The 14,974-nt window shown below is 47.4% G+C and overlaps 1 pseudogene; it reads left to right on the top strand.

Annotated features, from left to right (window-relative positions):
• LOC102422118 overlaps positions 1 to 14,974 on the top strand; it is a 42,300-nt pseudogene that overhangs the window by 2,026 nt on the left and 25,300 nt on the right.

The raw sequence follows: 14,974 nt of genomic DNA, 5'->3' as shown, positions 1-14,974 counted from the left end.
GAGTCAGGGAGGGAGAAGGAAGAAGCGAAATGTCACCTGTGCCAACAGCAGGGCACTATCCAGTTACCCTGGTTTCCAAGAGAAGCCAGAGAACCAGATTTCTATGTGGTGTCTCCCAATGTTTAATTGTTGACAGAAAATGAAATGATAAGTGTACACCAGATTGTTATTCTTGGAGGATAAAAGGTTGAACAGAGCAATTATGTATGGCTTAGCACAAATCAAATGCTCAGCCTAAAATTAAGTAATACATTCTAGTGATTCTTAACATTCAGGGGAACACTCATAATAACGAGCTCCTGCTCACATGAACGATGTCCCAAGCCAGAGGGGCTGTATTTATCTCCTGTTTTTAGATGTGCACATTGAGCACAGAGAAGTTAAGAAACTTGCCCAAGGTCACACAGCTTGTAGGTGGCACAGTGGGATTTGAACCCAGGCTGACCAACTCAGGTCCACGTTCTTAGCCGCTGCTGCTGTAGACATGACAGAGAGTGTCCAGACACAGAGCGGGAGAGGAGGGCCAAGGGGCTAAGCCTGCTCTGAAGAACCATACCCCTCCCTGTCTATCTACAGACGCCCGAAGGCATTCCCATCAAGCGGGACTTCCTCTCTTCTCAAAACCACATTGGCATCTTGTCCTTGAATTGGGATATCCCGGAGCTGGTCAAGTACGTCAGGCCCTCCAGGAGTGGGTTTGGGGCTCCCCTATCCCAGGAGAAGGAGTGGGGGGCTTCCAGGTCTGACCAGATCACTCACCTGCCTTCCCCACAGCATGGGGCAGTGGAAGATAAAAGCCCACTATGAAGATTTGCCACAGCAGGTCTTCTCGGCTGAGTTTGAGGTGAAGGAATATGGTAAGAGAAGGAGGGAGCCAGGGTGTGGGCCCCATAATGCTGGGCTCAGTGCTGGCCCCTCACAGTGCTGTCTCTCTCCCCGCCACCCCCGCCCCCAGTGCTGCCTAGTTTTGAGGTCCAAGTGGAGCCTGCAGAGAAATTCTACTACATTGATGACCCTAAGGGCCTGGAGGTCACCATCACAGCCAGGTGAGGGACCAGGGGAGGGACAGGTGATGGTCAGGTGATGGTCAGGTGAGGGGCCAGGTGAGAGACCAAGTGAGGTTCCAGGTGAGGGGTCAGGTGAAAGACCATATGAGGGGTCAAGTGAGGGCCTGGTGAGGGTGAGGTGAGGGGTTGGTGATACTGGGTCCTCTCCATGCCAGTGTGACTTTACCCTACATTACGACTCAGCTTTTCAGAAGGGGAGAATCTGAGACTCTCTTCTCTACACAGGTTCTTGTACGGGAAGAATGTGGATGGAACAGCCTTCGTCATCTTTGGGGTCCAGGATGGTGACCAGAGGATTTCACTGTCCCAGTCACTCACTCGTGTTGTGGTACCTACTAGGGGCTCCCAGAGCTTCCTCCACTCTGAACCCTTCCCTCTCACACTTTGCATCCCCTCTCCCTTCCCCTCTCCCCTTCTGAGCCCTCATTTCCTATCCCAGATCGAGGATGGCACTGGAGAGGCTGTGCTGAGCCGAGAGGTCCTGCTGAGTGCGGCTCCGCAGGCCCCTCGAGAAGCTGCCCTAGTGGGAAAGTCATTGTATGTGTCTGTCACTGTCATCCTACACTCAGGTGAGGCCTGGGTGGAAGGTGGAGGCTCAGTTCCTCCATGCAGTCCAGTCTGAGAGGGGAGGCCCAACTGAGGGAGGAGGCCCAGAATGAAGGTGGGGTCAGTCTTATGATAGAGGCCCTGTCTGAGGACAGAGGTCCCATCTGAGGAAGGGTTCCAATATGAAGGGAGGGTCCAATCTGAGGGGGAAGGTTTGGTCCAGAGGGGTAGCCCAGTAGCCCACACTCACAGCTGGCCTCCTCAGGCAGCGACATGGTGGAGGCAGAGCGCAGCGGGATCCCCATCGTGACCTCCCCCTACCAGATCCACTTCACCAAGACGCCCAGGTTCTTCAAACCTACCATGCCCTTTGACCTCATGGTGAGACCCAGAGCAAGGTTGCACCCCACTCCTGAGCACTGGCCTCGTCTCTGGATCTGCTGAACCCCATCCACCTTTCCCTGCACCCACAGGTGTATGTGACGAACCCCGATGGCTCCCCAGCCCCCCGCATCCCTGTGGCAATTCAGGGCTCCAACCAAGAGATTTCTGTGACCCAGGATGATGGCCTGGCTAAGCTCACCATCAACACACACAAGAGCCTGGAGCCCCTGTTGATCACTGTGAGTCTGCACCAGCAGGACCCCACCCCAGGGAAAAAGAGGACTTTATTTGTATAGCAGCTTCTAATGATTGCACAAAGGGATCTTGTCATGTGCATAGTGGGGGTCCTTTCATTTGCGTAAATGAGTCTTGCCATTCACATAGAGGTGTTTCATTTGCATAGAGGAGTTTGTCTGCACATGGGAGTCTTGCTGTCTGGATAGAGGGTTCTCCTGCCATTTACACAGGGACTCCTGTAATCTGCATGGATGTCTTATAAGGACCCTTGTGATGACATTAGCGTGCCTGGGTAACCTAAAATAGTCTGCCCATGTCCAGATACTTAACTCCATCTCATCTGCAAAGTCCCTCTTGTCACACAAGGTGCCATATTGCCAGGTGCCGGGGGTTAAGACATGGACATTCAGGTCGGCAGCATGCATTCCTGTCTCCCTGCTCAGGTACGCACAATGAAGGAGGGCCTCCCGGAGGGGCGACAGGCTACCAGTCAAATGCAGGCCATACCCTACAGTACGATGGGCAACTCCAACAACTACCTGCACCTCTCCATACCTGCCACAGAGCTCAAGCCAGGGGACAAGCTCAATGTCAACTTTGTCCTGCAAATGGACCCGGGCCAGGATGCCAATATCCGATACTTCACCTACCTGGTGCGTGGCTTCCTGCAACCCCCAGGTCTCCCCCTTCCTCACTTCTCCAGCCCTCAGAGCCCTATCCCATTCCAGATCCCCCCCACCATCCTCCCTCCTGCCTTCCTGATCCTTATGCCAACTTGTCTCCCAAGGTCATGAACAAGGGGAAGCTGTTGAAGGTGGGACGCCAGGTGCGAGAGCCCGGTCAGGTCCTGGTGGTGCTGCCTCTGACCATCACAACAGAATTTATTCCTTCCTTCCGCCTGGTGGCCTATTACACGCTGAACAAAGGAGGCCAGAGGGAGGTGGTGGCTGATTCTGTGTGGGTGGATGTCAAGGATTCATGTGTGGGCACGGTAAGCATTGCTGAGTCTCTGTGCCCATCTTGTGACTCTAAGCCTGGCCATGGCTTTCTCTGTCTCTGCCTCTCTCTGTCCTTCTGAACCCATTTCTCTCCTCTGCTTGTAGAGTTCCTGCCTCTCTCTTCTCCTTTTCCATCTTGTTTTCTTCCCTGTTTTAGTCTCAGTATCTCGCTTGTTCCCAATTTTCTCTTTCCTTGACTTTCTACCTGATGCTGGTTTGGTGCGTCTCCCTTCTTCTCTCTTTTTTTCTTTCTCTCCTTTCAGACCAGACCAGGTCCCCTTCTGTCCTCTACCAACCAAGGCTGGGGCCCTGCTGAGCTAACTTCTCCTGCCTACCCCTCCCTCCTCCTCACAGCTGGTGGTGAAAAGTGCCATGAAGGAAGAAAAGCATCAGCATCTACCTGGACAACAGATATCGCTCAAGATTGAGGGTAACCAGGGGGCTCGAGTGGGGCTGGTAGCCGTGGACAAGGGCGTGTTTGTGCTGAATAAGAAGAACAGGTTCACTCAGAAAAAGGTATGTCCCCATGTCACTGAGGTTGGGTAAAACATGGCAGAGGCAAAGAGATGGCGTTGGGTTGATGTGGGAATGGCGCTGGGGACAACCAGTGACGTCAGGTTGAGTGTGGGTCGAGTGCAGAGGTCAAAATGGACACAGACATGGGGATGGGTTGCAGTTCAAGTTGCAGATGGGAATGTGGATGGACAGGGTCTAAGTTGGGGATGGTCATGGTAAAGGGGACAGCTCTGAGTCCCACTGTAGCATACTCCGATCATCCACTGTGGAGTGTCTGGGGCCGGGATGAGGATGGTAGTGAGGTTGGGTGGATGTGTTCGTGCGGTGACCTAGGCCCTGCTGGCCTGGCCTCATCCTGCCCTTGACCCCCTCCTCACCCTGCAGATCTGGGACACAGTGGAGAAGGCAGACATTGGCTGCACACCAGGCAGTGGAAAGAACTATGCAGGTGTCTTTACGGATGCCGGGCTGGCCTTCCAGACCAGCAAAGGCCTGCAGACCGAGCAGCGGTCAGGTGAGGAGTCAACCAGTGGACACCCAGGGAGGGCAGCACTTCCACCTCCCAGATAGGATCCTGGACCCTGGTGTCAGTCCTGCCTCTACCACCAACTAGCAAATCACTCTCCTCTCTGAGCCTCAGTGTCTACATCTGTTAAATGGGAGCAATAACACTCCCACCTCGCAGCTACTGTGAGGAGTAAACCAAGGACAGGCAGTCAGTGCTTAACCCATCTTGTTCCGTCCACCTGCCCCTCAGATTTGGCATGCCCGAAACCAGCCACCCGGCGCCGCCGCTCAGTGCAGCTCATGGAGAAGAGGATGGGCAAAGGTGGGAGCCCTCATCCGCCTCCCCCACCCTTGCACCCTGTCCATTGAGATCCCAGCAAAGTGGGAGGAGGGGATGGCCTGGACCTGGGCAGGTCCTCCCTGGGAGGCCCTGTGGGGACTTGACTGGGAGGAGGGGGGGTGTTCCCACAGCGGGTGAGTACCCCAGCAAGGAGCTGCGCAAGTGCTGTGAGGACGGTATGCGGGAGAACCCCATGCAGTACCCGTGCCAGCGCAGGGCACAGTTCATCCTCCAGGACAAGGCCTGCGTGGACGCCTTCCTGGACTGCTGCAACTACATCACCCAGCAGCGGCTGGAGCATAGCCGGGACAGCGACCTGAGCCTGGCCAGGAGTGAGTCCTGTGGCCTGGAGGGCCCTGCCTGAGGGCTGGTGGTGGTTTGAGGGGGAGGCGCCCATCACTGGGGACTGGAAATTGTGTGCATCAAATTTACTTCCAGGAGCAAAGGCAAGTGTGAGCGGCTTGTGAAATTGAGGGAAATTACGTTATCAATTACAGGATGGAAAATAACAAAAAAGAATGCTTCTGCTTAAAACCTAAGGAAGATTAGGAAACTTGCCCAGTGGCTGGCTGGCCAACTAACACAAAAATAATGATCTTTTTATCTTTAAACAGCCTTTAACTTACAAACTTGTGGGGTTTAACACTTTTCCCCGCTTGAGCTGTTTGATGCCCCCAGAGTTCTGAATAGTTTAGTGAGGATTTGGGGGCAGCAAAGTTATTCTCCTAAACACCCCAGCACAATGCTCAGCATCAGGACATTAACGTGGATTCCTTCCACCATGTAATTCACAGACTCCACTCAAATGTTGCCACTTAAAAAAAAAAAAATATCTTTATTGATTTCAGAGAGGAAGGGAGAGGGAAAGAGAGATAGAAACATTAATGATGAGAGAACATCATTGATTGGCTGCCTCCTGGGGATCAAGCCCGAAACCCAGGCATGTGCCCTTCACCAGAATTGAACCTAGGACCCTTCAGTCTGCAGGCTGATGCTCTATCCACTGAGCCAAACCAGCTAGGGCAAATGTTGCCACTTTTTAAATTCTTTTAGTTCTCTCTAGGAAAAGGACCCAGTTCAGAATCACACATTGCATTGGTGTGTCTGGTTGTGACTCTTTAGCCTCCTCCTATCTGCACAACCCCCAGCAGCTCTTCGGTCTTTCTGTGACTCTCATATTCTTCACAAACATGAGGTACACAGGCCAGATCATTTGAAAGTTGTTCAGCAACCTGAGTCTGCCTGGTGTTTCTCCTGCTCACATTCAGGTTTTGCATTTGGGGCAGGGCTGTCCCAGAGGAGATACTGTGCCCTCCTTGGTGCCTCGCCTGGGATCAGAAGGCGGGTAGCATTCGTTATGGCAAAATTTCCAGGCAGCGGGAAGACGTAGAACCAGGCACTCGGAAGATTCAGAAAATGCACTTTATTGCAGGAGCAGGGGTGCTGTGGCTCAGAGGAATTGGTTCCCAATGCTGAGCGCTGATTGTAGTGGGCTTCCTCTTTATAAAGGGCATTAAGTTCTTTGTTTCTAGTTCCCCCGCTTTTCATGGGCTTTTGCAGCCCCACTTCCCCTATGACGGTGATAAGGGAGAGCTGAGAGGCCCTGGCTGGTGTCTGCAGTCAGCCACCCTTGTGGGGGTTGTGTATGGTTTATGGCCCTGCAAGGGAAACAGGTTTTTCAAGGGCATAGCAGGAAGGGGGTTGGGGTACAGGATGCAGCTATGAGCAGCCCTGGGGGTTCCATAGACGTCAGTTATTGTAATCAGTCATCAGGCAATGAGATGATGTTGATGAGATGATGTTTTGACTCCTGATGAGTCTGCCTGACCATACCTATCAGTTCTGCTTGCTGGATTCAGAGCTGGGTCACATCCTCAATCACTTAGCAGGCCTTGAAAAGAAAACTTTTAAGAAAAACTTAGCCCCGTATCTATATATATAAAAGCCTAATATGCTAAGTGTCCCACCATTCAACCATTCAACCGGTCACTATGATGTGCAGTGACCACCAGGGGGCAGACGCTCCAACCAGTAGGTTAGCTTGCTGTTGGGTTTCAACTGATCAGGACTGGGCGAGATGGGCTGAACAAAGTCTGGAACCAACCTCTCACAGTCCCTCCCTGGCCTCTAAAATATTTCTTCTAATTAATTTCCTTTCAATGTGCACAAATCCATGCACCGGCCCTCTAGTTTACATATAAGAAACTTAACCCCATATGCACATAAGTATATGTGTTCTAAGATTTAAAATAATATAATTACTTTTCAGATTAATTCAGGTACTGGATCTATCAGGTTGTAGGTCTCCTCTATCACATTGACTTGTAACATCATGGATGATGTGAACCTTGATCCTTGATTAAGGTGGTGTCTGCCCTCTTTCTCCATGTAAAGTTCCTCTTTACTCCTTTTATGGTTTTTTTTAACATCTTTTTAAAATTTAAGTCAAGAGAGATGCTCCCAAAGATCAATATCACTTAACCTTTAAGATAACAGATATGGATGGTAACACGTGATTTTTGTGTACATGTGTACTTTGGGGGCCGGGGCTTAGCAGCCACCTCTCAAAGGCAGCTGATGTCAAAGTGGAGAAATATTTCTAAATTCTTTTAGCTGGAAAGCTCCCATCCCCTTCACCCCTCCACCCACAAAAGACACAAAGATTCCCAACACACGTAGGCAAAAGAAAGAGAAAGTGGGTCTGCTCTAAACCCAGATTGCCCCCCAACTCCCCAGGTGAAGAGAATGAGATCATTCCGGAAGAAGACATCGTTTCCAGAAGCCAGTTCCCTGAGAGTTGGCTGTGGACCATCGAGGAGTTAAAGGACCCAGAGAAAAATGGGTAAGGCTGGGGAACCCCTCATTCCAACCCACCCCCAGGCACTTCCTACCAACACTCAGGACCAGAACATTTAATTTGCATGCACCTCAACCTCCTCTGTTTTCTGGAATCATAGTGGAACTCCACAACCCAACCTAGAGAAACCAAGAGGTGCCCACACCCACACCTCCAACCTGCCCTTGGGGCCCCTCATTACCTGCTCTCCCCTCCACCACATCTTCTCCTAAGGCCCCCATTTCTCCTCCATCTAGAATCTCCTCCAAGACCATAAAGGTGTTTCTGAAAGACTCCATCACCACCTGGGAGATCATGGCTGTGAGCTTGTCCGACAGGAAAGGTGAGGTGGTGGCTTCGCAGGCCCCAGGGCCCCAGGCATTTTCTGCTTCTCATCCATCCCAAAGCTCCTCTGCTTCTTGGTGGCTGACACTCTACCCCCTGGTTATTGGGTGTGGCGGGTGCATCAGAGTCCAGATTGTGGGTGTCAGTGCTTTTTATTTTATTTTTTAAAATATGTTCTTATTGACTTTTTAGAGAGAGAGGAAGGGAGTGGGAGAGAGACAGACAGAAACATTGATGAGAAAGAAACAACAGCATCAACTGGCTGCCTCCTGAATGACCTTTGTTGGGGATGGAGCTCAAACCCAGGCATGTGCCCTCAAGTGAATCAAACCAGTGACCTCTTGGTGTATGGGTTGATGCTCAATCACTGAGCAACACTGGCTGGGAAGTTCTTTTTATTTTTTAAATTGATTTTATTTTTAGAGCAGTTTTAGTTTCACAGCAAAATTGAGCAGAAAGGGCCTGGCCAGTTTGGCTCAGTTGGTTGGAGCGTCGTCCTGTACACCAAAAGGTGGGGGGTTCAACTCCTGGCCAGGGCACATACCCAGGTTTCCGGCAATTGAGGCCTGTGCTGGAGGCAACCAATGAATGTGTCTCTCTCACAACAATGTTTCTCTCTCTCTCTCTCCCCATCCCTTCCATTCTCTCTAAAAATCAATGGGAGAAAAAATATCCTCCAGTGAAGATGAACAAAGACAAAAATATTCTATTAAAAAATTAAGCAAAAAGTAGAGATTTCCTATATACCCTCTGCCATCCCCCCTCACATGCACAGCCCCCACTGTCAACATCCCCCACCAGAGTGGTGCATTTGTTACAATCAATTGTGAAGACCCCAAGTTCATAGATGACAAGAATTCACTCTTGATGTTGTACATTCTTTGGATTTAGTCTAATATTTCATGACACGAGTCCACCATTGCAGTATGGTACAGAATAATTTGCAACCACAAAAACTTTTAAGGAGGTGCTGTCGACATGATAGTGGGTAAAGTGATTAAGAAAGAGGAGGAAGCAGGATGAAATGGGGATTGAAACATCGGTGGTCAGATTGGGAAGCGTGAGAAAAAGGTTACCTGTCCCCGGTCACCCACAGCTGGAGTGAGACCCGAGGAGCTCTAGCGAAATGGGGATGGTTTACAGCAGGGCCGGGAGGGGTGAGGGAAGGAAGGCCCAACTTCTAGTGCAAAATGTAAGTGGGTGCCAAGAAGTCCGTCATCAAGGTAAGTAATATCCCACTGCAATAATTTTCAAAATAAAAGTGAGTACAAAAAAATCAATGATGAACAAAATATCCAAATTTTTAACAGAGATCAGAGCCATGACAAACTACAAAGGAGTTTGAGGCAAGAGAAAAAAATGTGTGACCCATATGCATATTTTATGTATACTTTAAAGGTAAAATTTGTCAAACAATATTAAAACATTAAAAGACAGGGGTATTAAAACTCACAGTATTAAATGTAAATTTTTTTATTTATACCAGAGCCAGGCTTTCTTACGCTGTATTCTCATTTTGTTTATTACACTTTAGTATCATTTTACTTTCCTGACTTCAAGATTTTAAAAATCTGCTTCTTTGCTTATCTCGTTTTAATTGAAGGAATTGAAATTTTCTGCCAATTTCTCTTATTTAAGAAAAATGTGTTTTTATTGCTTTTAGAAGCGGGGGGGGGGGGAGAGAGATTGAGATTCATAAGAGAAAAACATCTATGGGGATGGAGCTCATAATCTGGGCATGTGCCCTGACCTGGAATGGAATTGCCATGCATGGGACAATGCTCCACCAACTGAGCCACACAGGCCAGGGCCATGGCAATTTCTCCTAAACAAGTGATGATCTCAAATGAAATCATTTACACAGGGGCACATGGTTTCCTTTTGCCTGGGACTCCAGTATCACTCAGCTCGAGCCACTGTGTGGCCTTAATCAAGTTACTCAACCTCTCTGTGCTCCTCCATAAAATGGACAGGATAGAAATAGCACGTACTCTAAGCATTGTTGGGAGGATTGTTATGAGTTAATACATGTAAAGCCCTTAAGGAAGGAAGGAAGGAAGGAAGGAAGGAAGGAGAAGTTGTAATGTGGGCCGGTGTGTTATTTTATATTTCTGGTAGCCCCATGAAAAAGGAGTATGATGAAACCGATTTCAGGAATACATTTTATCTCACCCAAATATATCCAAAATATTATCATTCCTACATTTTATAAAAGCTTGCAAAACCACTATCACACTAATAATAATTTTAAAACAATAAACTCATTACTATTTAAGTAAAGCTGATTTTTTTTTAAAAAAAATGTTTTTATTGATTTCAGAGAGAGGAAGAGAGAGGGAAGAAGAGTTAGAAACATCCATGAGAGAGAATCATCAATTGGCTGCCTCCTGCACGCCCCATACTGGGGATTAAGCCCACAACCTGGGCATGTGCCCTGACCTGGAATGAAACCATGATTTCCTGGTTCATGTGTTGATACTCAACCACTGATCAACATTGGCCGGGAAAGAAATCAAATTTTTTAATGACTTATTTTACTTCTATTTGTAAGCCTTTGAATCTGGTATGCCTTTTATACTTAGAGTGCATCTCAATTAGGATGTGAGCTTTTCCTTTCTTTCTTCTATTTTTAATCTTTATTGTTCAGATTATTGCAGATTTTCCTTTTTCCCCCCATAGCTTCCCTCCACCCGGTTCCCACTCCACCCCTTGCCTTCGAACCCCCACTGTCCTCGTCCATAAGTGTAAGATTTTGGTCTAATCCAATGATGGTGAACCTATGACATGCGTGTCAGAAGTGACACGCGAACTCGTTTTTTGGGTTGATTTTTCTTTGTTAAATGGCATTTAAATATATAAAATAAATATCAAAAATATAAATCTTTGTTTTACTATGGTTGCAAATATCAAACAATTTCTATATGTGACACGGCACCAGAGTTAAGTTAGGGTTTTTCAAAATGCTGACACGCCGAGCTCAAAAGGTTCGCCATCACTGGTCTAATCTCTTCCCTCACCCCCCACACCGTCTTCCCTGTAAGAATTGTCAGTCTGCTCCCTTTTCATGCCCCTGATTATATTACATTCACCAGATCATTCTGTTCATCAGATTTTTTATTCATTTGATTTTTAGATTCACTTGATAGATATGTATTTGTTGTCACTTTTTTGTTCATAAATCTTTATCTTTACCTTTTTCTTCTTCCTCCTCTTCTTAAAGAATACCTTTCAGCATTTCATATAATACTGGTTTGGTGGTGATGAGCTCCTTTAGCTTTTTCTTGTCTTGGAAGCTCTTTACCTGTCCTTTAAGTCTAAATGATAGCTTTGCTGGGTAGAGTAATCTTGGTTGTAGGTTCTTGCTATTCATCACTTTGAATATTTCTTGCCACTCCCTTCTGGCCTGCATAGTTTCTGTTGAGAAATCAGCTGTAGTCGTATGGGTACTCCCTTGTAGGTAACTGACTTTTTTTCTCTTGCTGCTTTTAAGATTCTCTCTTGTCTTTTGCCCTTACCATTTTAAGTATGATGGATCTTGGTGTGGTCCTCGTTGGATTCCTCTCCTTTGGGGTTCTCTGCACTTTCTAGACTTGTAAGTCTTTTTTACCAGGTAGGAGAAGTTTTCTGTCATTATTTCTTCAAATAGGTTTTCAATATCTTGCTCTCTCTCTTCTTCTGGCAACCCCATAATTTGATGTTGGTACACTTGAAGTTGTCTCAGAGGCTTTTTACACTATCTTCATAATTTTGGATTCTTTTTTCTTCTTTCTCTTCCAGTTAGGTGTTTTTGCTTGATCGTATTTCAAATCTTTGACTTGATTCTTGGATCCTCTAGACTTCTGTTGAATCTCTGTATATTATTCTTTATTTCAGTCAGTGTATGCTTAATTTCTGACTGGTCCTTTTCCTTTTTTTTTTTTTTTTTGCATTCTCACTAAGATCATTGAAGGTTTCACTAAGTTCCTCGGAGGTTTTTAGAAGATTCTTGAGTAACCTTATAATTGTGGTTTTGAACTCTATATCCAGTAGTTTGCTTTCTTCTATTTCTTTCATTTGTGACATGTTTCTTTGTCTTCGCATTTTGGCTGCTTCCCTGTGTGATAGAGTGGCTTTCTGTACTAGGTGTCCTATAGGGCCCAGTGGCTCAGCCTTCCCAATAGCCTGAGGTGGACACTCTTGGTGCACCCCTTGGTGAACTGTGTGCACAGTCTTGTTGTAGTTAAGCTTGATTGCTGTTGGTATCACTGGGAGGAATTGACCTCCAGGCCAATTGGCTAGGAGGACCAGCTGTGTCTACAATGGAAGAGCTGCTGTGCAGGAGACACCCTTATGGGGCAGGACTTGCTTCAGTAGGGCTTTGGTGTTCACTGAATCTGCCCCTTGAGTGTGTTGCTTATGGATGTGAAGAGTTGTAATCTGGTATGGTCTCACACTGAACACTGGGTACACTGACTCTTGGATCTCCAAGGAGGTGCAAAGTCAGCCACTACCTGGGGCTGCCCAGCAGGAGCTACAGAGAGATCTGCAGATTCCTCCTCTTTTTATCAGGTTTGGAATTGCCCAGATGAGGCCTAGCTGTGAAGCAAGGCAGGCTGCTGCTGCCAGACCTTGAGCCTTCTTTTGGTAGCTTTGGGGCTCTCTGTCCCAGCTGCTTCCTGTTTGACAGGTTTTAGGCTGAGAAAGGATAGGCCATTCATATGCAAAAACCGTTGCACACAGCTTGGATGGGGTTGTAAATTGGGTGAAAAAGGGTCTCAGGCACTCACCAGGGTAGAGCAAATAGCAATGGCTGCCAGTCAGCCCTGCACCCTAGAGGTCCCGGCGCAGAAACAATGACCACTGCAAGCACCTTCCTTCTGAAAGATAGCCGCCCTCGCATTCCGGCCCAATGCCAGACATCCCAGTTTCTCCCCATATGTGTCTGGGTCCCCAGAGTCTTGCCCGAAACTGGAGTTCTAAGCAATTGGGAGCTTGTGTCTCTCTCCCAATTAAAAAAAAAAAGCAGCGCACCCGGTTGCCGGCCATTCTGTGCTTGCCACTGCACCTCCTACCAGTCTCAATGCTCTTTCTTCTTTACTTCTAGTTGTAGAACTTCCACTCAGCCAGCTTTCCCACAGTTCTGGATGATAGTTATTCTGTCTTTTAGTTGTAATTTTGATGTGGTTGTGAGAGGCAGCGAGTACAGGTACTTACCTATGCTGCCATCTTGGTTCTCAGGATGTGAGCTTTTCATTGGAAACACTTTGATCTCTGTTTTAGGATTCAAAAAATTTGCAGTTGAAAAAGCAGATTGATATATTCAAGTTGTCTCAAACATACTTTTAAAAGTTTTCCAATCACTAAATCAAGCATTATTTTTACTTTTTTTAAAGATTTTTAAAATCAATTTTTAGAAAGAGAGGAAAGGAGAGGGAGAGAAAAGAGTGGGATGTGAGAGTGAAACATCAATTGGCAGTCTCCACATGCTCCCCACCGGGATGGAAGCCCTCAAATGGGCATGTGTGCTGACCAGACTTGAACTGACAACCTTTTGGTGCACAGGACAATGCCCAACTAACTGAGCCACACTGGTCAGGGCCACACATCATTTTTTCAAAAATTTATCTTCATTGTTGAAAGTATTACAAATGTCCCCTTTGTTTTTTTGTTTGTCTTTTCCCCATTGATCTCCTCTTTCCCTCACCCTCCCTTCCAGGCCTTTATTGTCTGTGTCCATGGGCATTTTTAAATCGAGATATAATTTACATACTATAAAAGTCACCCTTGGTCAGTATATGATTTCAGTATATTCACAAGCACTAGTTTGGAAGTTTAAATATGAGTTCACTAAACTGAAATAAAAGTAGAAATCTAGCTCCCTTTTGAGCTAGCCACCTTTCCAGTCCCCAGTGACCACATGGGGCTTGGGGCTACCATTTTGGGGAGCACAGATGGACCCTTCAGTGAATCTGACTCGCTTTCCTCCTCCACCTCTATCTCTGAGTAAAATTCCAAAGACATCGCTAAATCGTGACAACTCCCAGCTACCACTATCATTTGTAATTCATCACCATCAACATTCTCTAGTCTATGGGCTTCTACAAAAACAAGCTGAGCTCCGGACAGCTCCCATGTCAGGGGTAAGCCTTGAGAGGCAGGAACTTGGAACTGAACTTGGACCCTGTCCACCCTGCCCATCCCCTACCCCTGACACTCATGTTCTGTTCCCCTGGGCAGGGATCTGTGTGGCTGACCCCTATGAGGTGACAGTGGTTCAAGATTTCTTCATCGACCTGCGGCTGCCCTACTCTGTGGTTCGTAACGAACAGGTGGAGATCCGAGCCGTCCTCTACAACTACCGGGAAGAAGATACGCTCACGGTGGGTCCTTGAAGCAGGAGAGGCACGAGGGGAGACCTGGAGAGGGGGACCATGGTGCATGCCCCTGACCTGATACTCTCTCCCTGGCAGGTGAGAGTAGAAATGCTCTACAATCCAGCCTTCTGCAGCTTGGCCACTGCCAAGAAGCGTCACCTGCAGACTGTAACCATCCCTCCCAAGTCCTCGCTGGCCGTGCCTTATGTTATTGTGCCTCTGGTGGTCGGCTTGCAGGAGGTAGAGGTCAAGGCCACTGTTTATCGGCGCTTTTTCACGGACGGTGTAAGGAAGACCCTGAAGGTCGTGGTGAGTCCTTGGGGCACCTGCTGCCTCTTGTCCTTCAGGAGGGACTCTTGCTCTCCTTGTGCTGTCAACTCAGTTTGGAGCCCCAGGCTCTGAGACACTAATGCTGCCCGTGTTCAGCTTAGGAAAGTCAGGAGTCTCAGCAGTGTGACAGCAGGGCCATGTGAGGCAGGGGAGACATTCTTCTGCGCATAAAATTCTAAGGGGGTGCCCAAACCTCAGCAGTAAAGATAAAAAATTGTTTTCCTTAAAATATAGTTTAATATCAAATATGATATTTTGTAACACATTTCAGTATAAGAGTTTTGTCTTGACTTTTAAAATTTTTTTTATTTTATTTTTTAAAAATCTTTAGTGTTGAAAGTATTACATATGTCCCGTTTTTCCCCCATCGACCCATTCAAGACCTCCCCAACCCCTCCCACTGTCTGAGTCCATGGGTTATGCATATGCATACAAGGTCTTTGATTACCTCCCAACCTCCTACCCTCCCCTCTTTTCTTCAAAGATCTGCTCTTTTTTCCATGCTCTTGTCTCTG

This window comes from Myotis lucifugus, unplaced genomic scaffold, assembly GCF_000147115.1.
Source record: "Myotis lucifugus unplaced genomic scaffold, Myoluc2.0 scaffold_341, whole genome shotgun sequence".
Taxonomy (NCBI): domain Eukaryota; kingdom Metazoa; phylum Chordata; class Mammalia; order Chiroptera; family Vespertilionidae; genus Myotis; species Myotis lucifugus.
The sequence above is the reverse complement of the archived record's forward strand: the minus strand, read 5'-3'. Positions and strand labels throughout refer to the sequence as shown.